Source organism: Mustela nivalis (assembly GCF_964662115.1).
Source record: "Mustela nivalis genome assembly, chromosome: 3".
NCBI classification, from domain to species: Eukaryota; Metazoa; Chordata; class Mammalia; order Carnivora; family Mustelidae; genus Mustela; species Mustela nivalis.
In genome coordinates this window covers 117,663,740-117,687,449 of record NC_139022.1, presented here as the reverse complement: position 1 = coordinate 117,687,449, position 23,710 = coordinate 117,663,740, and the positions used below count along the sequence as shown (strand labels likewise).

Here is a 23,710-nt window from a genome sequence, read left to right as displayed (position 1 = left end):
GGAATGCAAGTTGGTACAGCCACTTTGGAGAACAGTGTGGAGATTCCTCAAGAAATTAAAAATAGAGCTTCCCAATGACCCTGCAATTGCACTACTAGGTATTTACCCCAAAGATACAGATGTAGTGAAAAGAAGGGCCATCTGTACCCCAATGTTCATAGCAGCAATGGCTATGGTCACCAAACTGTGGAAAGAACCAAGATGTCCTTCAACGGACGGATGGATAAGGAAGATGTTGTCCATATACACTATGGAGTATTATGCCTCCATCAGAGAGGATGAATACCCAACTTTTGTATCAACATGGATGGGACTGGAAGAGATTATGCTGAGTGAAATAAGTCAAGCAGAGAGATCAATTATCATATGGTTTCACTTATTTGTGGAGCATAACAAATAACATAGAGGACACGGGAAGATGGTGAGGAGAAGGGAGTTGAGGGAAACTGGAAGGGGAGATGAACCATGAGAGACTATGGACTCTGAAAAACAATCTGAGGGTTTTGAAGGAGCGGGGGGTGGGAGGTTGGGGAGCCAGGTGGTGGGTATTATGGAGGGCACATATTGCATGGAGCACTGGGTGTGGTGCATAAACAATGAATTCTGTTATGCTGAATAGAAATAAATTAAAAAAGAAAGAAAGAAAGAAAGAAAGAAAGAAAGAAAGAAAGAAGGGGACTCCTAGAATTACAGGCCCCAGAGACACAAAGAACCCTCTCCCCACCGCCACCAGCCTTTGCTTGCATATCTGCAATGATGGGGAACTCAGCGCATGCCATTGCCAAAAGCTTCCCCCTGGCAGGCTGGGAGAAGAGAGAAAGAAGGCGGAGCCAGGAAAAAGAGCCTGTCAAAAGGCTGAAAGCCTTGGGGGACATACCAGATTGGATCTGAGTTTTCGGAACATCCCCAGGGATGAGATGAAAGGCTGCCGGGGAGACCAGGAAGCCTTGGGGGAGGGGGCTGAAGACACGTGGCAGTCACAGATGCCAGGTCTGGGACACTGCTGGGAAATGATGGTGTGCTTGCTCATCAAAGTCTGGGGTTTCTTCTGACTGTACTGGACCCCCAACACTGCATTTTCCGGGAGTCAAGGAGGGAATGCCACTGTGCAACTGACACCCTGCTATAGGCAGATGAGGTCAGCGGGCAAGGTCACAGGGAGGTCTATTGCCTGTTAGCCTGGTCCATGGTAGTGGTATCAGCCATTAGCTGGCCATTAGGGGCCTCCGGACCAGAAGAGCCTGCACCCTCCGCCTTCCCAGCAGTCTGCCCACACACCACCTCACTGCCCCATTGGGAACCTTGGATCCAATAGGCACCCCGCTGAGGGCTCAGGACAGCTTTCTCCCTGCACACATGGGAGCAGGGCAGATCATTCAAGCCTGCTGTCACTGAATTACAGGGGATTCGTTTTTGCCTCTCTGGTGGCCTAAGGTAGTCCAAAGTGTCTGGCTCTGGCCTCTCCTGGACGTGGGTTCTGATCATGACTCCCCCACCACCTGGAGCTTGAGCTGCTGCCTTTATGGATCAGAGACAGGACAGTGGTGGGGGTTACGTGAGCTACTACCCAGGGAGTAGCTGGGAGAGCCTGGCAGGTGACAGTCTTCCGTATCATCCTTCTGTTGATTTACTCTTACTGTCTGAAAGAAAGGAGGCAGGTTCTTCCAGAGAGACCACCGCACCCCCTCCCTTCCTGGCTGTGAGTCCCGTGAGTCCTGCTAACCTAAGGTTATACAGGGCCATGTCGGGCACGGAGCAATAACCGTGATCAGCCATGGGGGCACATGGGGTTGGGCATTCCCCAGGCAGTTCTTATGCTTCTTATTTCATTTGGCAAACTATTGTTGAATGTCTATTCTAGGGGCTAAGTCTGGGGACACAAAGATGGAATTATATGACCCCTGCCCTCTAGTTGAGCCGAGAAGGACTCATGTGAATAAACCATTCCAACTGACCTGATCATTGCCATCACTGATGTGTGCACCATATTCGGGGGACACTGGAGAAGGAGTCCTACCTCATGTTGCCTGGGGACATAAGTTGAAAACTTGTGGTTCCTCCATGCCGAGCGTTTAGGCTTTAGAACAGAGGCAAACCCATGAATACATAATGTCCGTACAGCCCGATCAAGGCATTCGCAGATGTGTGAGCAAAATTTTATGGGAGCAGCAGAGAAGGAGCTGCTCATTCAGCCCAGAGGAGTTAAGCCAGGCTTTCCAGAACAGAGCAAGAACTAAAACTGGGGAAACCAGCAAGGGCTATGTCTTCTGGGCATCCAAAGCCTCCCTCTCACCCTCCAGGGTATTTTGCCCTTGGGAGCTCTTACTGCCAGCTCACAGTCTGGCTCAGCTTCCTGGCTCTCATCACACTGGCTCCTTACCCACTTCTGCTCATGGCACCATTAATGCTGGGTCCTCCCACCATTCCCCAAGGTGTCCACTGGCACCAAGCCCGCAGAGGCTTCCAGGAAAGTGGGGGCCAGGACGAAGATACCTCTTAGTTCTGTCCCCATGAAGGTTTAGAAAAAATATATATGCCTTTTGGCTTTCTGTCTGCCTGCTTTGGGAAGCTACTAACTTATGTAACCCACCACCTCCAGATTCCATAAACACACACTTACCCTCCTCCTAAGGGGGGTGGTCAATATCTTGTATGGTTAACTCAGTACACACCTTTTAAAGAAAAGAAAACCAAGTCTTGAAACATTCAGATGAAAAATGGTAGAGAGAATTAACTGCAAGTTCAGGGCTCCATTGGAATAACACAGTTACCGACCCTCCCACCCCAGGTCAAGCTGTGAGCTGGCCTTCAGTGAAAGGGTTAAAGTAATTACCTTTTATTCAACAAGTAGTTACAGAGTACCTACTATGTGCCAGGCATGATTCTATACACTGGCAGCTGGGCAATGAGCAAACCAGACAAACGTGGAGCTTGGATTCCAGTGAAAAGATATAAGCAATAAATGGAGGGTCAGTGGCAGTGTTATGCCAATGGGTGAACAAATAAATAAATAGGAACATGTCAGAGAAGAGTATACACTATGAAGAAAAGAAAGCAGGGTAATGGGAGAGAGTGACTGGAAGGGAGAGGGGCTGCTCATTTAGATAGAGCCGTCAGGGAGGGGCTAAATGCTGAGAAGCATCCAGCCATATGAAGACCACAGGGAAGAATATTTCAGGCCAAGAAAGCAGCAAGTGCAAAGGCCCTGAGGTAGGAATGAGCTTAGCACGTTCATGAAACAGCAAGACCAGTGTGGCTGGAGCAGGGAGAGGAAGAGGTCAAATGCTATGAGAAGGGACAGGAGTCCTGCTTCTAAACACCAAGGGGAGAGAGAAGTGGTATTTATCATTCATCAGTCTGCTGCTTCTGTTACTTCACGGGGTGTCCCTGTTGAACATCGGTCTTGCACAGTCCTGTGGACACCTGTCTACTGTAGCAATTCTCCCCCGCTGGTCTGACCCTCCCAGTTGACACGACTGTAGTGTCCCATATGTAGCACCATATTTTGCCCTCTAGGGTCACATTCTACATGGTCAGCTCTTCGTTCTGAAGCACCAGCCCAAGCCAGGATGGCTGGATCCAGAGTGACCTTCAGCCCCATGAGCTCAGTTTTTCCCATAAACACAGATTTCCCTTCCCCTACTTATGAATTAATTCTTCTTTGGATGTCACCAGCAGGTCTGGGTCAGGGGCCCTGCCATTGGGATTTCTTTCTTTTTTTTTTAAAGTTATCTCTACACCCAACATGGGGCTCGAAATTACAACCCTGAGATCAAGAGCCCTATGCTCTACACACTGAGCCAGCTAGGCATCCCCATCCCACGGCGATTACTTAACTTGAAATTTCAGAGTGCAGGGGTTGGGAGCTTCAACACCTTTCTTTCCAAAGTACCCTGACACATTTCACTTTAGAAAAGTGTTCAAGCCCAATGTTGCCAAACTTTCCCACTATGTATCAGTAAAAGCCATAAATTTTTATTTTCATGTGAAATTTCCAGATCTTAAAAATGCCACCAGGGCTGAAACCTGTCAAATACATCACAAAGCAAAACAAAACACTATTAATAAATCATTTATTTAATTTCTGTCATACAAACACTTACATATTATGTGTTTGTATGTACTTTCTTCACCTGTTTGGTGTTTTGTTTTGTTTTTTCCTAAAGATTGATTTATTTATTTTAGAGAGAGAGAGTGGAGAGAGGAGCAGAGGGAAAGGGAGAGATCCCCAAGTTGACTCTATGTGAAGTGCCAAGCCCAACCCGGGGCTCCGCACAGGGCTTAATCTCACGACCCCGAGATCATGACCTGAGCCGAAACCAGGAGTCTGATGCTTAACCAGCTGCGCCACCTGGGCGCGACCCTTTGCCTAACCTTTGAAACCAGTTTTTTTTTTTCCATTATCAACGAGAAATAAAAATTTGCTCTGCCCTCTGCCAGCCCATGATGTTCCCATCTGAATGCAAATGATGATCAGCGCTCACAGAATACAAACAGACTCTTGGTGGGTGTGGGGCTCAGACAGGGCCATGTTGCATCTGTGTTTCAAATAAGACAGAGACAAAGCCATTCAGAGGCCACAAAAGTTATGAAATACCCCCTCCTTTGCCTAATGTAAATGACTGACGGTTTTGTATTGCCCCCAAAATAGAAGGCATTAAGATATCCAGCGATCGAATTGCCCCTGCTACCATCCAAACCAGAACCCCCTTGCTTAATACCCCTGGAGGCTCACCCTGATCAAGCCCCAATTCTCCAAGAAACTCTCCCAACCCAAGTCTACCCTTGGGGTTCCCCCTGGGGTGCATTTCCCCTTGTTGCAGCAAGCCAAGGAAAGCTACCTTTTGGCTATAGGTATGTTCCTGGCGGTCTTCACTGGGTGGCTTTTGACAACAGCTCATCTCGAGCACGCTTCTATCCTCAGTCCCTAGAGGTATCCACACCCTCAGTAATGGACGCAGGATGGTGCATGGTTTGGCCAGTAAAATCTGTTACGTCCTTTTTTCCAATGTGAAACGTCATCTACTCCTTTATTGTGGTATCTCATCACACTCCGCAACTAAGTGGCTTTGTTGTGTTTATTCGCATTATTCTGATTAAGAGCTCAGTGAAAGGCAGACGGAATCGGAAGGCGACCAGAAGGCTGTTGATTACCAAAGGAAATTGAACAAGAGCAACAGTGCAAGTTATAATTTGGAGCACTTCCCCATCACTGAGAAATCAATGATGCTGACTCTGGAAGGACGTTGCACCCCTGCAAGAGGGAAATGAACCCTGCAGGACTTAGCTGGCTGCCTGCAACCCGGGACTTCTTGGGATCTATGAATAGCCTTCATTTGAGGGCGTCCAGCTGTGTTTGAGGTCCTGGGACCAGAAGCAGGGAAAGACTAATAAAGATAGTCATGAGGTTGGGCCATGGGGCGACCCCCAGCCCTGGGACTGAGATTTTCCTCCATACTACCATCAGCAACGCTAAAATAAATCAAGTAGGCGTTCCTTCTTGGAACTCAGGGATGGAAGGGAATTGAGAAATACTGGGCTCCCCACCTTCCGTTCTTGCCTAATGCAGCTACAGCATTAGACATTCCAGAAATTCAGAGACTCTCAGACTCTGCTAGGAAATAGAACTCAAAAGAAGAATGTCACCAACAGCTTAGCCAGGTTTTGTTCCCCCACCCATGAAGTTGAATCTGAGGACCTTCTGGGAAGAGGTGTCCTTTCTGCTGAGTTTGGAAGAGAAGACCCCACTCTTCAGAGCTGGGATGGGGTAGAATCAGACAAGAGGGCTCATGCTTCTATTGTGGGCAAAACTCTAGCTGGAATTTGAATGTGGAAAAGAAGCTGTGAGGAAGGGGAGAAGACCAGCAGGGGGGCCTTGAGACTTTCTGCCTGCTGTTCTAGAAAACAAGGGTGGAAATACATGACCAGCAAGGGCTCTTTCTACTCGATAAACAGTCTGTGTTGTGTGCTCTGGGACAAGTGACTTGTCCTTTTTGATCCTCAGTTTTTGGCCTGTAGGGAGAAGAGGGGAAAAGGGAGGCAGATGGAATAAGGAAGAAGCATAGATGAGTGCTCCGTGACTTTGGGCCAGACATCATGCTGGGCACAGGGAATGCAGAGACTGAAGACACCTTCCGGGGCCTCAGGAAGCCCATCACCTGGGGAGGGGACAAGTGAATAGCTCACTCTAATACTTGAAGGGCAATCAGAGGCTCATCAAGCCAAAGCTCAAGGAATGAGTAGGAGTTTCTCCTGAGAGAAAGGGATAGGGTATTCCTGAGGAGGAAGCCACATGAGCCACAGCAGGGAGGCATGTTTTGTTCGGTGAGCACCTAGAAGTTTCTGGTATGTATATTGGACATTTGTAGCAAAAATACTGGAGCCCGGTGACTGTGGGTCTGGCAGGTGATGCACATGTGTGTGGTAGACAAATGTCTAAGACCACAGGAAGTGTGGGGACTGGGGTGAAGTAGAGAGATCACACCCTGTCACGAGAGACACTCCTCAGTTCCGGTCTGATGCTGACTTCTGAGAATTAGACCAGTGTCTGATGTCTGAGGAGAAGGCAAAAGTCTGGATTTTTAAGTGAAATCTTCTAATTTGTGAACATCGACTTCAATGAGCCAGACAAATAAAAGAGGCTGGACATGACTCTTGGCTCCTGGGTTTGCAACCTATGGGCAAGGTGGTCTTTAAAGTCCCACAGCTCTTCTTCTCTTAAAAGGCACATAGCATAGTGATTGAGAGCATGCACTGTGTAGCCAGATAACAAGTTCAAATCTTTTACTAGCTCTTACCAGCCTGTTCACATAGTTTATGAATGTCATGGCCTGGAGTTGTGCAGTGCACAGCCTGAGCAGCTGTATAAGGTTGTCTTATATGTAACTCTAAGCTAGGATCTTCTCCTTCCAAGCCCCAATTTCAGCCCTGTAAATCAGGGGTGATTACCTATGTAACTATGAGAGTGAAATGAACTTATTATATAGGTATATATACTTACCTCAATATTGGGTATGTAATAAATGTTTAAAATAGGATATCTCCCATCTAGTCTTTCTGAGGACTCTAACTGAATCTACAGGCCCTCTAGGGAGAGGTGTTTCTTTGTACTGGAGAATTCTGCTGGGGGTCGGAAGGAAAGACCCCTCTCTCTGGAGCTGGACTGGAGTAGAATGAGATAGGAGTGCTCATGCGTTACCTGGCAAGACATCAGGCAGGATGGGAAAAAAAGATTTTGAGAAATCTGGGCACCAGGTTCAGGTTTTGAGAAAATTTAATAGGAATTTATTAAGTGAAGCAGTTGGGAATACATTTGGAAGTCTGTTATTTTCTTTAAGCCTCTTCACTCAAGAGAAAGGAAGTATCTACTTCAGAGGGTGATGGCGCGGATCAAATAAGTTAGGACAAATGGCGCCCTGCCATTACCCTCTTGGAGACTGACTGCGGCTCCCCTGCTGTGGCAGATAGCCCTCCCTTCACCCCCAAAGACCTACTGTATCAAAGATCTCCCTTGCCTCTGACTTCTCATTGTGTCCAGTGCCACCAGGAGGGCAGGGGAGGGTGGGGTTGGGTCCGTGTCCATGTGATTGGAGGGTTGGAACTTTTCGTCCCACCCCCTCACCCTTTCCTCCCCCACTTATGGGGAGAGGAGGGAGGCTGGAGGTAGAATCAATCCTGAGCGGCCAATGATCGATTCCGTCATGCTTAGGTAATGAAGCCTCTGTAAAAGTCCAAAAGGACAAGACTTGGGGAGCTTCAGGATTGGTGAACACACAGACACTTGGGGTGAGAGGCACACTTGGAGAGGGCATGGAAGCTCTGAGCTCTTCCCACATAGCTCGCCTTTATGCATCTCTTCCATCTGTTCCTGAGTTACATCCTTTGATTTAAAAAAAAGAAGAAAAAAAAAACCAACTGGTCATCTCGTAAGTAAAATATTTCTCTGAATTCGGTGAGTTTTGGCAGGTTAACAAATCCGAGGAGGGAGGGTGGGAACCTCTGGTCTACGGCCGGTCAGTTGAGAAGTATGGGTGGCAATTGGGGCTCGTGATTGGCATCTGAAGTGAGTAGGGGCAGTCATGTGGGACTGAGCCCTTAACTTGTGGTATCTGGTGCTATTTCTAGAACATAGTGTCAGAATTGAGTTGAAATGAGGACACCCAGCTTGGTGGCATTGGAAAAAAACACATGGTTGGTAGCCATGAGAGTGTGTAGGGGTGAAGGAGCTAGGAAGGGGTGGGATTTCCAACCCAAATCCTCATGACATTTGACATACTGGTTCTGCCCTCCTTTCCCATCACTTGGTATATCTCACGCTCAATCTATTCTCTTCCCTTCTCTCTCTCTCTCCCCAGAACCTTTCCTCCATACACTCCTCATCCCACCCAAGATTTCTTATCTCCCCTCTCCAGTCTCCATAGGGTCTTAGGGCAATTTCATTCTCCTCCAGCATCTCCACAGCCAACATCAGTATCACCTTCAAGAATCTGAAAAGTCCTTAGTACTCGTACTTAGTGAACAGAAACGTACCCCAGCTGCCAAAGAGATAAGGTGTGGGGGAGGGAGTTAGAAATATTTTTTTTGTATATACCAATAATAAACCACCCAGGATGGCAGGACATCACTTACAGTATCCCAGTGCAACAGACACTACTTCTACTCTGTCAAAGACCAGGAAACTGAGACTCATGGTGGTTGGATGATTTGTCAAGGTCACAGGCTTACTAAGTGGTTTAGCACCCATATCTGCTAGGCTCCAAAGCCAGTGCTCTGAACCACAGAAGCCAGCAAGAGGAAATCCAACTCAAGATTCTAAGCATTCAGTCACTCTAATAGACAAAAGCACCTTTTCCGAAGAGCGAGAATGAAAGGAAAATACCCAGGAATAAACCTTGGACAAGCAAGCAAGGCCTATAGCGAGGACACGATGCAGCTCTGCATGGCCCAACAAAGCAGGAGGGCTGGGGGAAGGGACTGCGATCACCTTCCTGGGGTTGTAGGGTTGACGCTCCTCACGTCGACCCATTCACTTACTGTAAAGTCAATAAAAATCCCATTTGTGCCTAGGAGAAGATCTTGGCAAATTAATGAAAATTAATTTGCAAGAACAAATGCTCAAGAGCAGCCAAGAAAATGGTAAAAAAAAAAAAGGAATAAGGAGGGGAGCTCACACTACTAACCCATTCTTTCTGTGGATATTCATTGAGCACCTGCTATACACCAGGTGCTAAAGACCTAGACACCATCCCTGTCCTCAAGAGCTGAAGCCTCAAGTCAGACATTCTTGTGAGGAAGGTGGCAAAGGGAAGAATTGGGAACAGCTTACTGCCCATCAGTAAGAGATGGGCTAAAAAAAAAATGTCTAGTTCATCCCTATAATGGAGTATCATTCAGGAATTTAAAAGAGTCAGGTAAATCTTTATATACAGAAAAAGATGCACAAAATTAGTGGGTTTTATTTTATTAAAAAAAACTTCTATTTTTAAATTTATGTTTCTAGTATTGTGTGTCTCTGTGTGTCAGATTCAAACCTCCTGGGTTTGAATCCTGGCTCTGCCATCTCAGCCATATAGCTTTGAGCAAATTACTTAACCTCAATTTCCTCATTTCTAAAGTGAGAAATAACCGTATCAGCTTCAAATGGTTGTTTTAATGAGGATGCAAACCTTATTGTAGAACCACAGTGGGAACATACCAAGTGCTCAGTAACCAGTAGCTTCTACCGTCATCATCCTCTGCAGAGCAAGGAAACTGGAAGGATGGACATCATACAGCTCCTTCCCAAGCGTCCGAGAGAAGGGATCGGAGTGGAGAAGGCAGTATGAACGTGACTTCCTCCCCAGTCCCATTAATTCACATTCTGGTCATAGATAGGTTTTCTTTTGGAAACTAGAAGAAAGCCGTGAGGAAGCTTTCTTCCCTAAGTGGAGGAGCTGATAAGGAAAGAAGGAGAAGAGAGTGGAGCAGATGGGCAGAGAGAAGCAGCATCCCTTCCTGGGTCCCCAGGGAGTGAACAGTGAAAGAAGTGACCAGAGGGTGGGGACGGAGGGCGTCACTTTTCATCCAGCCGGTGGTGATTTCTTTCTGAAGTTGCTTTGTGTTCTTTCTGGGGAAAAAAAAAAAACAAACCACCACCTCTTCCATTTTTTTTTTTCTTTACAAATCTATGACTAAAAAAAATATATTCTTATGCATAGATAAAAGTCTGGAATGTGTTATAGATCAAATTATTCATAGGCTTATCTCTGGAGGAATAAGATTTCAGGAAACTCACTTAACCCATATGGTTTGAAATTTTACTATAAGCTTTGTTACTCTTGGAATGGGTAAAAAAATAATAATAATACAAGTACTTTCATTTAGAAAAAAAAAGACAAATAATATACTTTCAAACGTCAAAAGCTTAATAAAACGTCAAACGTCAAAAACTTAATAAAATATTTTGTCATTTGTGGCAGATGCTGCATCATGACCAACTCAGCACTTCCACTCCCAGACCTCTTCTGCTTGCCTGCCTCCCCCTGTGGAGGCTCGAAGGGCAACAAGGTCACGGTCACGTTGTAAGCCGCCCTTGTGGCTAGGGGTGCCATGTGGTAGGCTGGGGTGAATGGACAAAAGTGGAAGCCTGCTGAGGGATACAAGATTCACTGGCTCCCTCCCTCTCCTCATTCCTCCTACCCCCACCAATACCCATCTTGTGTTCACCATCTTGTGAAAGTACACGGGGCTAAGAAGCCTCTGAAGAGGGGCGTCGGACCCAGCCTGGGAAATTAAGGTTGAACTTGTGCAGAAGCTAATACCTAAGCCCTGCATAGGAGCTAATGGAGAATAGAGAGGGAAAATGTTCCAGCAGAAGAAAATTGCCCCACCATACTTTCAAAGGGCAACAAATTAGGGATGGGGTCATATAACTATACTTCTGTACTTCCTCCCTGAATCAGAATGTGTTCAGCCGTGAATCATGGAAACCTTGACTTAAGGCGTAGGGGGCTTATTCTCTCCCACGTGAAAAAGTTGCCCCAGGAGCCCTATAACATTAGGTTTTGAGTCCATTTCTTTGCAGTTCCCATAGTTTTTCCCTCATGGTCACAACATGGCTGCCTCTGCTGCAGGATCAAAAAAGGAAGTAGCTGAATAAGTAGGAGAAGGGGTGCCTGTCTCTCTCGTTATAGGAGGGAAATTTCCCCCCTTTCCCAAATTTCCTCTCATTGGCTGAACCAGGTCATGTGACAATCTCCACCTGTAATGGAGGCTGGGACAGCAGAGTGGAAATCACTGTTGTAGACAACAGCAGTGCCTGCTGCCTTCCACCTTCCACGCCCCACCCCCATGAATCAGAAATGAGCTACCCAAGTCATCTTTGGCTGGACTTCCAGCTCATCTTCTGACCTTCACATCCAAACTCCTTGCCTCCCAGGACTCTGATTAATGATGTGGCCAGGCTCTCAGGGGGACAGCCACACATGAGTCCAAAATCTAGCTTTTCCATCATTCTGGGCCTTTGTGCTCTTACTTGAGTCCCAGTTCTGGACTACCTGTATCAGCCAACACATCCTCCAGCTGCTCTTAGGAAATCCTTCCTTTAGTAAATGGCTAATAGCTCCTATTCTATGCACTAGTCAGGGTTCTGTGGATATAGAAAGATATATTTTAAGGAACTGGCGCATAACCATTATGGAGGCTGGTAAGTCCAGAATCCTCAGGCTGGGCTGGCTGGCTGGAGACCCAGGCTGAATGCATCCTTTCCAACTCTGGGTTCCCACAGAACATTCTCCTTCTTGCTAGTCAGTGCAACAAGAGAGCAGACTGATTCAAAGTTGGGGCTTTGGAACCGGTCGAGTGAATTCCCCAGCTAGCTGTGGGATCTTGGAGAAAACTCTGACTTGCGGAGCTTCGGCATCCTCATCTATAAAGGGGTGATGGTGGCAGGTAATCCTAGTATCTACCTCACAGGGCTGTGATGAGAATTACTTGAGATGACGTATGCAAAAACCCCAGCACAGTATACAGAAGATGGTGGGCATTCAACAAATTGTGTTCCTTCCTAGCTCATACACCAGAACTGGGGCATCTGTAATGTTGGAGACACTGGGGAAATAGCCAAGTCTGGGCTCTTTGGAGTAGCCGTGGTAAGGCAGGAACCAACCTCATCCATCCGGGGACTCCTAGCCTTGCAACCTTTCCAAAGCCTCTCTCAAGACTCAGAGCACACAACGGCCAAGAAACTCTACACCCCACACATCCCAGTTGCGGTCCTGGGTGCCCTACCGCAAACCCAGAGCCACCCCAGAGCCCAGGACAGAGATGAGTAATAACTTATGACAAAACCCAGTGGGTTTCACCGGAATTTTCCGCAGACCACTCGAGTCAATGTTATCATCACTATGCCTTGTCACTTGTTATCTTAATTGTTGCAATTTTTTTTTTTCAATTTTAAGCTGTCAGACTCGGCAGAGATTACTCATCCAAAAAAGGCTCTTTTTTTTTTTTTTTTTTTCTATTTTGGTCAAATAGTGGTTTGGGTTTCCTCAGAATAAGAAGCTTCTTCCGTTCCCTTTGAAAGATAGTTTTTATTAAGTATTCAGAGCAAGGAGAACATTTAGGCTATCAGATCCCAAACGCTTTTGCAAGGTGGGGAGCCTCTTAGTTATAATGATGACTCCTTCTATGATCATGTTTAGTAGTTTCCAAAGGTTTTTCTGAACTAATACAGAACTGGAAACTCTGAGAGCTGGAAAGGGTTGCAAATGTTATCCCAACCTGTGGGGGAACCAACCAGGAATGGACTCCAGCAATAACTCCAGTACTAATTTGCTTGATAGAGCATAAGGTTATCACTTCCCTGTTGAAATCCTTTCTTGGCTCCATTTCATTTAGGATTAAATCCATTCACCTTACCATGGCCTTGCATCAACACCATCTCCAAACATCTTCCCTCTCCCTCATGCACTCAGCCACTATGAACTTCTCCCTACCTTGGGGCATTTGCACTTACTGCTTCCCCTACATGGAACACTGCTCCCCGATATCATCATGTACGCCTTGGCTCAAACGTCACGGGCTAAGAAAATCCTTCCCCAACCATCGTGAACAAAGCACTGCCCCCAGTCACTCTCAATTACGTTACCCTGCTTTGCTTTCCAGGCAACAATTATCTTTCGCTGAAATTATCTGCCTTGTTCGTTGTCTTTTTCCTCCTTACATTTCTGACCCTCGCCTATCTGGTTCATTGCAGTATCCCAGAGTTAACCCAGGGCCTGAAACATAGTAGGTCTGGTCGTGTGTTGAAAGAATGAAAGAATGAATGCACTATCCATTTCTTTTTTCATCTGAGCCTCATCAAAACTCTTTGAGGCAGATATTGTTGTTATTCTTATTTAATGATCAAGGAAATAGGCTCAGAGATAGGAACTGATACTCCCCAAGGCCCCTTATCCAATTCATTGCTTTGTTACAAACCATCCCAACATTTACTGACTTACAACAACAAAGATGCATTATTTCTCCCAGTTCAGTGGCTAAAGAGGTCACAGACATGGCGTCCTTTCTCTGGGAAGAGCACTGAATAGGAGAGGACCATAATCTCACCCACAGAGAGCACATTTCCCTTTACAGATCCTTAAAAAAATTCTTTACAGAGTCCAAATCTGTCTCATTCTATTTCTACCATTGGTCCAAGTGCTAGAGTCTCATTCACTCCCTCAGAGAGCCCTTTCTAGAGACAGAGGTTGCTGGAGCCTTCTCTTCTCCAGAATATACACCCCAGACTTTGCAGCCCCCCAAACTTGCCACAGCTTCCATTGCTCACAAGATCAAGTCCTAACTGGCATCCCTGAGGTGTCCTAAAAGCCCCACCAGGGCTTTTTGCTGGGTTTCTGCGGGTGACCCACCAGGCAGAAACTCCCCAAACTCCAGGTTAGCTAATACCCTGTACCTGTCTTCATGCTGTTTCCTCCAGGCCTGTGGCCCTCCCCACTTCTCCACTCCTATTTCAAGACAATCTTTTTTCCCTTGGCAGCGCCAGTCACACCTTTTCTTTTTTCTAAACACATACATTATAGTGTTTATTCATTCACTTATTCAACCAACATCTGTTGGACACTTAGTGATATATCCAGCTACAGTAACGGGCTCCAGGCTCCCGGGAGGCTCAGGGGAGGAGATGAACACTGGTTACATTGTGGAGCAGTAAAGCAGATAATAAGCATTAAAATGAAAAGTTCTAGACACTGGTAAGTGTTTTCATGATGTGAAAAGCACTGTGGCGAGGAGGTGACTGCTTTGGGTGAGATGACTAGGTCATGCAGCCTCATTGAGCACCCAGGAAGATGTGGGGGAAGAGCAATCTCAGAAAAAGGAACTGCCAGTGCAAACGGTCTGTGGTATGGTCCAGCGTGGCCCATTCCCGGCACAAGTAGGAAGCGGCTGTGGCTGAGGCACATGGAATGAGGCAGAATGTGGTGAGACACAAGATCAGATCATGTTGGCAGTGATAGAGTACTTGGATTTTATCCTAACTACAACAGGAAGTCATGGGAGGGTTTCAAGCAGGGAGTACAGAGAGGCGTGATCTGATTTACGCTTTTTTAGAGATGACCTATGAGGCTTTGTAGATTGTAGGCGAGCAAGCACAGAGTGCCCCAGACCCGCCTGGAGGCTCCTGCAATCATTCCAAGATACTGGTGACCTGGATGCATGGCCTTCCACACCCTCCTCCAGAAACTGTGATCTCGGTGCTCCAGGGGACTGTGGCCCTAGTCTGCATCTCAGCCCATAGGCACAGGGCCAGGCCCATAGTGCCAGAATGGCTTAGGGTGGCGTGTCAATCACCATGAGCACGCCTCTGAAATGTCTGCTCCCCTGAGCTGGCATCCTTCTGCTCTCCTTTGCCAAGCTCCTGGGCAAACTCCCTTTCTCGTGTCAGGCTCCCCAAGCAACGAAGGGCAGCCCGTCTGACCACTTGTCTCTCCTACCCTGGGCTGACTACCCCAGGTCTGGCACAATGCCCTTGGCCATCCTGCCCACCAGGCTCCCTCCACCCACGTCTGCACCCTTAGTACAGCAGCCTTGCCACCTTGATATTTAAGAGATAGGTTTCCCCATCTAAGCCTCCATTTTCCATCCCCAAAAGCCCCTTTCCCAAGACCCTCCTCTCTACGTCTTCTCTTTCTCCATCCCTTCCTCCAACTAGAACAAACCCTGCCTGGGGTTTTCGGAAGTTCCACAGATCACAGAATTATCCAGACTTTTCCCAGGCAACGAGTCCTTTTCCTCCTGTAGGCTGATTCCAGGGAGCAGGGTGCTGGGCAGGGGTGCCACCAGATCGTGAGGGGCCCCAGCTGGGAGTCTCCTTCTACTCTTCTGGGTCCCAGACAGGGCTGGGGGTGGAGAGGAGTGGGTGGAAGTGAGGCGGGGAAAGGAGAGAAAGACGATAGTGTGACAGAAAGAAAGAGGAAGGGGCCGCGTCAGAGCCAGGGAGAGAAGGAAAGAAGGTCTAGGGGAAAGTGGGGGAGCGCGGGGGAGAGGGACTGTGGGGAGGGAGCAGAGCGAAGGAAGAGAGAGTGTGCTGTGCACGGAGGCGGGAGGAGAGAGGGAGAGAAAGAGAGGGGAACGGGAGAGCCCGGGAGAGGGAAGGGAGGGCGGGCGGGAGGGGCGGAGAGCGAGGAGGAGCGAGTTGGGGGCGGGGACGAGGAAGTGGGCGCGAGGCGCGGGGCGCGGGGCGCGGGCGGGGCACCCGCTCCATCCCTGCCCCGAGCCGAGCGGGCGCGAGTGCAGGACGCCGCCGAGCCCAGAGCCGAAGCCGGAGCCCCACGGCGCAGCAGCTCAAGGTAACGCGGCCGCCGCCTCCCCGCGGGGCCTCGGCTCGGGTGGGGTCCCTGCCGCCGTCGTGACCCTGACCCCGAGTGCGAGCTCCGGCCCCCCCGCGGCTTGCAGACTACGCCTGACCTTGAACGATTCTCTCCGCCTGCGAGCCTCAGTTTCCTTCTCTGTGACCCGGGGGGGTCGTACGCGCGCCAAGGGGGCGTTGCAAGGACGGGATGCAGCCCCGGTTCCGAAGCTGTGCTCCGGGCTTGGGGTCTGGCGTGTTGTCCCCTGTGCCCGAGTAGGGGTGGATTTGGAAAGTGCACTTGCACCGAAACAGCCGCTGTTTTGACCCCGGCTCTGAGCGGTGGCATTTCTAGAGGCGTTGTGTCTGCGGGAGCATGGAGCGACATTCTGCTTTAGGAAAGCCAGTAGAAGGTTGGGGGTGGGCGGGAAGGGGACGCGGAGTTCCTCAGGGAACCCAAGTATCTGGCCTTCGCCCTCCTGGGCTGCCGCCCTATGTCCCCATAGCAAGGACGGGCAGGGTTTGCCTCTGGGATGAGCTGGGATGAGCTGGGCAAGTGGCCTCCGCTGGGAATCCCAGCTCGCTCACTTAAGTAATTGCAGTTGACCTTGACCATATGAACCTCAGTTTCCCATCCCGTGAATTGGGGTGGAGACTCTAATGGCCCTTTGAGAAGGCTCTAAGGATTGGAAGGTGGGTCAGTAAAGTACAGATTGTGGTGTCCCCCAATGGCAGCTGTCATACCCTAACTTCAATGGCCAGAGTCTTGGTTCTCCTTGCCTCCTGGAAACTCATTTGTGTGGGGCAGGTCCTCTCTGGTCTCCTCTGCCAGAGGTAGCCAGTGGCCCAGCTAGGCATAAAACAGGGCCCAGGGAATTGGGGTGGGGGGCACCCCCCTTCCACTCCAGACACCCTCCTGATGGTTCTCTGAGACATGAAATCTGTAAGATAACAGTTTCTGCCCTGAAAACCTCCTGGTGAAATCTCTCTGAGCCTCGGTATCTTATTGGTAATGGGAAGTTACAAATTCATACTAATGAGTGCCCTGTCGCTGGCGGTTATAAAAGGCAATGAGACAGATTACATTTATTGACATCTTTGACTGAGAGATATGATGAGAGTTGAATGGAATGAGAAAATAACATTTCTCCTGCTCTTGCTCTGTGCAGGCCTGGTACTTGGGGTGCTGTGCACACAGTATGGGCTCTAGTCTCCACAAGGATCCTGGGAAGGTGGTGCCGTTAAACCCCCAAATTACAGACAAGGAAACCGAGTCTCACAGGGGTAAATTGCTTACACACAGTCCCACTGATAGGACGTGCCTATGCTGGGATTGGTTCCAGATCTGTCTGCTTCCAAGCACCTTGGATGGTACCACACTGGCTCCAAAGTAGGAGTCTGGAAGGTGTCTAGCATGCGACCTGGCACCTGGCTGGGGCCCAGGCAGCACTGGTTTCTTGTTCTACATGTATTAGGAAGAGCTGCTGTTTATGTACACAGGAGAAAGTGGGTCTGAGTCTGGCAACGGGGTTGGTGTACCTTTGCCTGGTGATTTCTTTAGGGATCTAGAAGGAAATAAGGTCACTAGTCAATAGCATATAGGAAGCTGATATGAGGCTGGCTAACCCCAGCCAGCCAACTTCTCTTCCTCTGCCACCTTGTCCCAGTTAACCTCGTCCCCATTAACCTTGGCCTTGGCTGCTTCTCCTTTTCATTATCCATCCACTGTTGACTAAATAAACTGACCCTCCCAGCTGATGCATCCAAGGAGAAGACAAGGCCAGCTGTGGTCCATCTCCACAGAAGGGGAAACAGGATTAAGTCACAATCCCAAGGATTTAGCTCAACCTAGGGGAGGAAATCCCTGATGATGAGAAAATGGATGCCTAGCTATGGGAAAATGGGTGTCCCAGCAGGCTAGAGAGGTCTCTTTGCCAAAAATGTTTTAAAAGCAAGGAGAACATCCAAATGAAATGATGGGAGTATGAACGAAGTTCTTTCAAATGCAAGGTATTCATCAACAATCAGAGAGTGCCTAAATGTCCAGTAGGGAATCAATTAAGTAAATTATGGGACAGCCATGTGACTACAGAAAATGGAGAGTTTTTAATGAATGAGGATATGCGTTTGCATATGCATATATAGGGGATGGTCACAGATTCATGGCAAGCACTTAGAAAAAAGGGTGCCTGGGTGGCTCAGTGGGTTAAGCCACTGCCTTTGGCTCAGGTCATGATGTCAGGGTCCTGGGATCGAGTTCCGCATAGAGGTCTCTAATCCCCGGGGAGCCTGCTTCCCTCTCACTCTCTCTGCCTGCCTCTCTGCCTACTTGTGATCTCTGTCAAATAAATAAATAAAATCTTAAAAAAAAAAAAAAAAAGCACTTAGAAAAAAGACTAGAAGGAAATAGACCAAAGAGTGTTGATTGTATATGCCTGTGGGTGGCAGAATTATGGGGGATTTGTTCCCTGACTCTTTATAATTTCTGAACTTTCCATATTTTTTGTAATATTCTCCTAGTGGACCCACCTCTACCTCCTCTTGGCCAGCATCCAGGACAGGGCTCACACAGCAACACCTACCAGTGACAAGGCCACCTCTGTGTTGAATCCTGGAAGGCCCCCCAGAAAAAAGAAAGAATAGTAAATTATTATCACCAAGAGTTTTTGACATTTGTTGTGTTCTTGCTATGTGTTTATGACAACCTACAGGGTGGGCATTATCAGGACCCCCATTTTACAGAGAAGAAACCAAGAGTCAGAAAACTCAGTCACTTTGCCCAGCGTCCCACAGCAATCCCAGGCCACCCAGGCCATCTGGATCTGGAACCTACCCTCCTACCGAGAGTCAGGAGGGGTGGACAGATCAGTTAACCCACATTTGAGCACTAATCACGGAAACCCTGGGGGAGGCAGGCAGTGCACCTCTGCACTTGGCAGGTGAGGCAATGGGACCATAGCAACCTCCAAAGGGCCAGGTTTTGTACTTGATGCTGGGGACCCAAAGTGCGTAAGGTGTCATGTCTACGCAGCTGTGGGGTGGAGCATGCACGGTGCAATCAGGGCTGTGATGGGGCTTTGTTTAAGAAACTGGGAGACTTTTAGGGGCTCCTGGGTGGCTCAGTGGGTTAAAGCCTCTGCCCTTGGCTCAGGTCATGATCTCAGGGTCCTGGGATAGAGCCCTGCATCGGGCTCTCTGCTCAGCAGGAAGCCTGCTTCCTCCTCTCTCTGTCCGCCTGCCTCTCTGCCTACTTGTGATCTCTGTCTATCAAATAAATAAATAAAATCTTAAAAAAAGAAAAAAGAAAAGAAAAGAAACTGGGCGATTTTGGAGAATGAAGGATGGAAGCTCCCCAGAAGAGATGATAAGGGAAATGATCCTGGAAGGGTACTCAAGAATTCAGCAGCTAAGCAAAAGAGGTTAGAGCAGCAGTTCTCCGTTGGGGTCAGTTTAGTCCTCTAGGAGGTACTTTTGATTGTTGCAGCTGTGGTGGGGGGATGTGCTGACTGCTGGAGAGTGGCAACAGGGGTGCGGCTGTTCATCCCGTGATTCCCATCCCACGGTACCTCCGTACAGAAGAATGATCCTGCGCAAAATGTCAACAGTACAGGGTTTAAAAAGCCTGGCTAAGAAGAGAAGGACATTCCTGAACAGGAATCAGCCTGTGCGAGCCATGCACACAGTCACTGTGTCCCTCCTCTGCACTGGACACTCTAAGCCTATGATCGCATTGTTGGTGCCTGACCTCCTTGCTGCTACTCTGCCCCCAACAGCAACCAGAGTGGCCTTTCAAAACAGAATTAAGGCTTCATAGAGTCATAATTCACATGACCTAAAACTCGCCCGTTTAAAGTCTATGGGTCACTGTTTTTCAGTATGCTGTGCAACCATCACCACGATCTAAGTGCAGATCTCGTTTTCATCACCCCCAAAAGAAACTTTGTACTCATTAACTGTCATTCCCCAATCCATCCCCACTCCTACCCAAGGTTGGGAGCCGCTAATCTATTTTCTGTGTCTAGAGATGTACCTCTTCTGGACATTTCCTATCAATGGAATCATGTAATGTATGATTATATGGAATAATAGATGGCCTTTTGTGTCTGGCTTATTTCACTGAGCATGTTTTCAGATTTTATCCATGTTGCATGTAACACGTATCAATACGTCATTCCTTGATGTGGCCAAAATAATATTCCATTTATGGATACACCACATTCTGTTGATGGGCATTTGGCTTGTTTCCACTTTTTTGGCTATTATAAATAATTCTGCTATGAACAATGTATGTACTGATTTTGAGTACATATCTTTTCATTTCTCCTGGGGATGAACCTAGGAGTAGAATTACTAAACCATGTAAGAATACAATGTTTAACCTTTTGAGGAACTACTAGTGTTTTCCAAAGCAGCTGACATTTTTTTTTTTTTTTAAGATTTTATTTATTTGTTTCTTTGACACACACACACACACACACACACACACACACAGAGCACAACAGGGAGAGCAGCAGGCAGAGGGAGAGGGAGAAGCAGGCTCACCTGAAGCAGGGAGCCCAATGTGGGGCTCGATCCCAAGACCCTGGGATCATGACCAAGCTGAAGGCAGACGCTTAATGACCGAGCCACCCAGGCAGTCCGAAAGAGGCTGAAACTTTAAAAAAAAAAAAAAGAAAAAAAAAAAGACTTACCTATTTATTTGAGAGAGAGAGAAAAAAAGAGTGCACACATGAATAGAGGAGTAGAGGGGCAGAGGGAGAAGGAGAGTCTTATCCAGACTGTGTGCTGAGCTTGGAGCCCTGTGCAGGGCTAGATCTTATGACCTGAGATCACAATCTGAGCTGATCAAGAGTGGGACGCTTAACCGAGGGTACCTCCCAGGTCCCCAGCAGCCGAACCTTTGACATCCCGACTGGCAGTGTATGAGGATTCAAGTTTTTTCTCATCCTCACCAACCCTAAGTACCCAACTTTTGGATTGTGTGAGTACGACATGGTATTGCTATGATTATGATTTGCATTCCCCCAATGGCTGATGAATTTGAACATCTTTTCAGGTGCCTGTTGGCCATCTGTATGTGTTTGCAGAACTGTCTGCTCAGATCAGAGCCAAAACTCCATTGTGTTGTTCCCTTATATGGACTAAAATGCGAACGAACCCTCCCGGGGTCTCTGCGGCCTCACGTGATCATGAGCAGACTCTGCCTTTGACTGCATCTCTGCTCACTCACCTTGCTCAGACCAAAACGGCAAGCTGGTCCCCACTAAAGTCCTCTGCCTCACCCCCTGGGGTCAGCCTCAGGGAGGCCTGCCCTGTCTGGTCAATTTCAAGGCACTCCTCCCCAGGCCCTTGCTAGCACATCTCAAGGTTTCCTTTGATTTTTTCTTTTTTTTTTTTTTAACTATCTGATACGATCTGGAAGAGCTGGGCTCCAGGCATGACTACACCTTTCATCACTGTGTGACCCTGGGCAAGCCACTGTCCCTCTCTGGGCCCCAACTTCTCCATCTGCAATCCAGGCAGGGGCACACTGGCTGATCTTGTAGAGCCTTTCTGACTCTGTCTGTCTTTGATGCCAGCTTCCTTGTGGCAGCGCTGCCAGGAGGGCGCGGGCCTGGCACCGGGGCAGTGAGGGAAAGGTGGCTGGAGCCAAGTTGGTCACAGATTGGAGCAAGCCGCAAGGCTGATTATCGCCAGCCCTGTGGGGACAGTCTCCAGGAACATGTGGCGGGCCTTGACCTGGCACCCAACCTCCAGGAGCGGCATGTAGCATTGTCAACAGCTCCAGCTGGGACTGGACACCCCAGCCACTTTCAGCTTGGGAATCATCCACCTTTGCTGCAAGAATAATCTAACTTCCCAACCCGCTGCTCTGGGGGAAGCAGGACAGGATTCACAGAGCTGGAGGCAGAGGTGAATGGGGAGGGTTGTAGGTAGACAAAGAGTGTTCCAGGTGGAGAAAGAGGTGTACAAAGACACAGAGCTGCTAAATCTCCAGATGTGCTCAGAGCACACAGGACAGCTAGGTTTTGCCAGAGGGGCAAGGGGCATCGGAAAGAGGTAATAGAGGAGTCGACAGGGCTGGACCCCGCAATGCCAAACTGAGGAATCTGAACTCTGTCCTGCAGGCTGGGGAGCGACACAAGGATTTCAAGCAGAGGGTAGAGGTGACCAGGTTGTGTTTTCGAAAATGTCCTTTCCCCAGATAATGTGGAGTCAGGTGGCGCTGACAGGAGAGCCGAGATCTGGAACAGTCAGGACAGCCCGACTGGGACAGAAGCTGGAACACTGCAGTGGGAGAGAAGGGGACAGATTTAAAAGCTGTTTGGAAGGTGAAAGCATGTGAGAAGGGCGTGGGTCACAGGAGAAAGGGGAGACTAAATAATGACCAACGCAGGAACAGTGGATGCCAGCCTCTTGGGGTGCTGGCTACAACAGAGAGGGAACAAGGAGCTGCCATTTGGGTATGTCACTGTCCAGCTGCCTGAGGGTTGGATTGTAGAAGCAGTAGCAGAAGAGGGTGAGCCCAACCCAGGGATCGGGATGTGCAAAGGCACTGAGGTGCGAGAAAATGGAGAGTTGAAGGATGAGACTTTCTGGCAGGCTGGTGCACAGAGAGCGTGATGGCAGGAGAGGAAGGGAAACTAAGGCTGAAGAGGGCAGGAGGGATGGAGACATCAAAGGGCTGTTAGAGCCCAGAGCAGGAGTCCAGCAACAGTGCCAAAGACTGATGAAGAGCATTCACTCCCCGCCGAGAAGGCTGGTTGCTAGGGTTAGTCACCCTCTCCCAGACTCCTTCCCATACTCCTGGGGCAGAGACAGATGGATGTCAGCCCAATTTTCAAGCAGGAGGAAAGCAAACTCCCCTGAGCAATGGACCCATGAGTCTGATGCTGATCTGGGGCAGAATTCTCAAAGCAATCATGAAAGAGGGTGGGTGGCTAGAAAAGGAAATAAATCCTCAGGGCTGACCTGGCTTTCTGAGAACATCAACGACACACTGAGCTCCTAGCCCACAGCTGGTGGAGGACTTTTGCAGGGAACCATAAGATATTAGAAAGAGAAAGAGAGAGAGAGATTGCATTGAAAAGCTTGGATATTTTATTTTAAAGCCAGAAAATTTCATTTAAAATCCAGATTTCCAGGTTCTCTTGAAGAATGTGTCCATCTGGTGGTGCTAGGCCCAGAGTGACCACAGTGACCACCCCTCTGGCCAGTGCAGGCATCTTCTTTCTGGGTCACCATGCCCATACCCCACAGTCCCACAGTGGGTATAGACTGTTCACACACACCTGCCTGGCTCAAGGAGACATGACCATCCTCCTAGTTTTCCCTTTCCCAGCGCTCCCTAAACTGGTCCTGGGAGCATCACTCTTTGGGTAGGCTCCGTGGGAAAAAGAGGGCAGGGTGGGAGTGGCCTCTGGGACCTTATGTGGCTTGTTGAGAGCCCTCCAATCCCCAGTCTCTCTCAGTTCCAGCGCTTGCTGAGTTAAGTGCACCATTAAGATCCTGTACTTCAGGCACAAATTTGTTTTTTTGTTTTTTGTTTTAAGTAGCAACTTCAACAAATGTCCGCAGAGCCCATTTGGGAAAATACTGCTTTTGCTAAATGTTTATTAGGTAGTTATGTTTTCTTTTTCTTTTCACTTTCTGGTTAGAAAAAACATCCATGTCATCAGAAGTACAATATACAAAGGTCTTCAGGGAGATCCTCACTCTACCCCGGTCCGCATCTGCCCAGTCCCCTCTCAAAAGAAGAGGTCGGTCACTTTTGTTTGTTATGATGTATCCTTCCAAATTTTCTTTGTGCAGAAATATACGCACTATAATATGTGTGTGTGTGTGTGTGTGTGTGTGTATATATCTGAGTGTTTTAGACTTAAG

At 48.3% G+C, this 23,710-nt stretch overlaps 1 protein-coding gene across 9 annotated transcripts in view; it reads left to right on the top strand.

The window, feature by feature from the left end:
- Positions 1–15,670: 15,670 nt before the first annotated feature.
- HRH2 (histamine receptor H2) overlaps positions 15,671–23,710 on the top strand; it is a 54,765-nt gene continuing 46,725 nt past the window's right edge. For 3 of the 9 annotated variants that reach the window (XR_014309606.1, XR_014309607.1, XM_082723205.1), the window contains exons 1-2: positions 15,681–15,827; positions 23,485–23,586. The gene's annotated coding sequence lies outside the window, so the exon portion shown is untranslated. Of the gene's footprint in view, positions 15,828–23,484; positions 23,587–23,710 lie in introns of all 9 variants that reach the window. The other 6 variants (XR_014309608.1, XR_014309609.1, XR_014309610.1 and 3 more) reach the window with 4 other exon arrangements.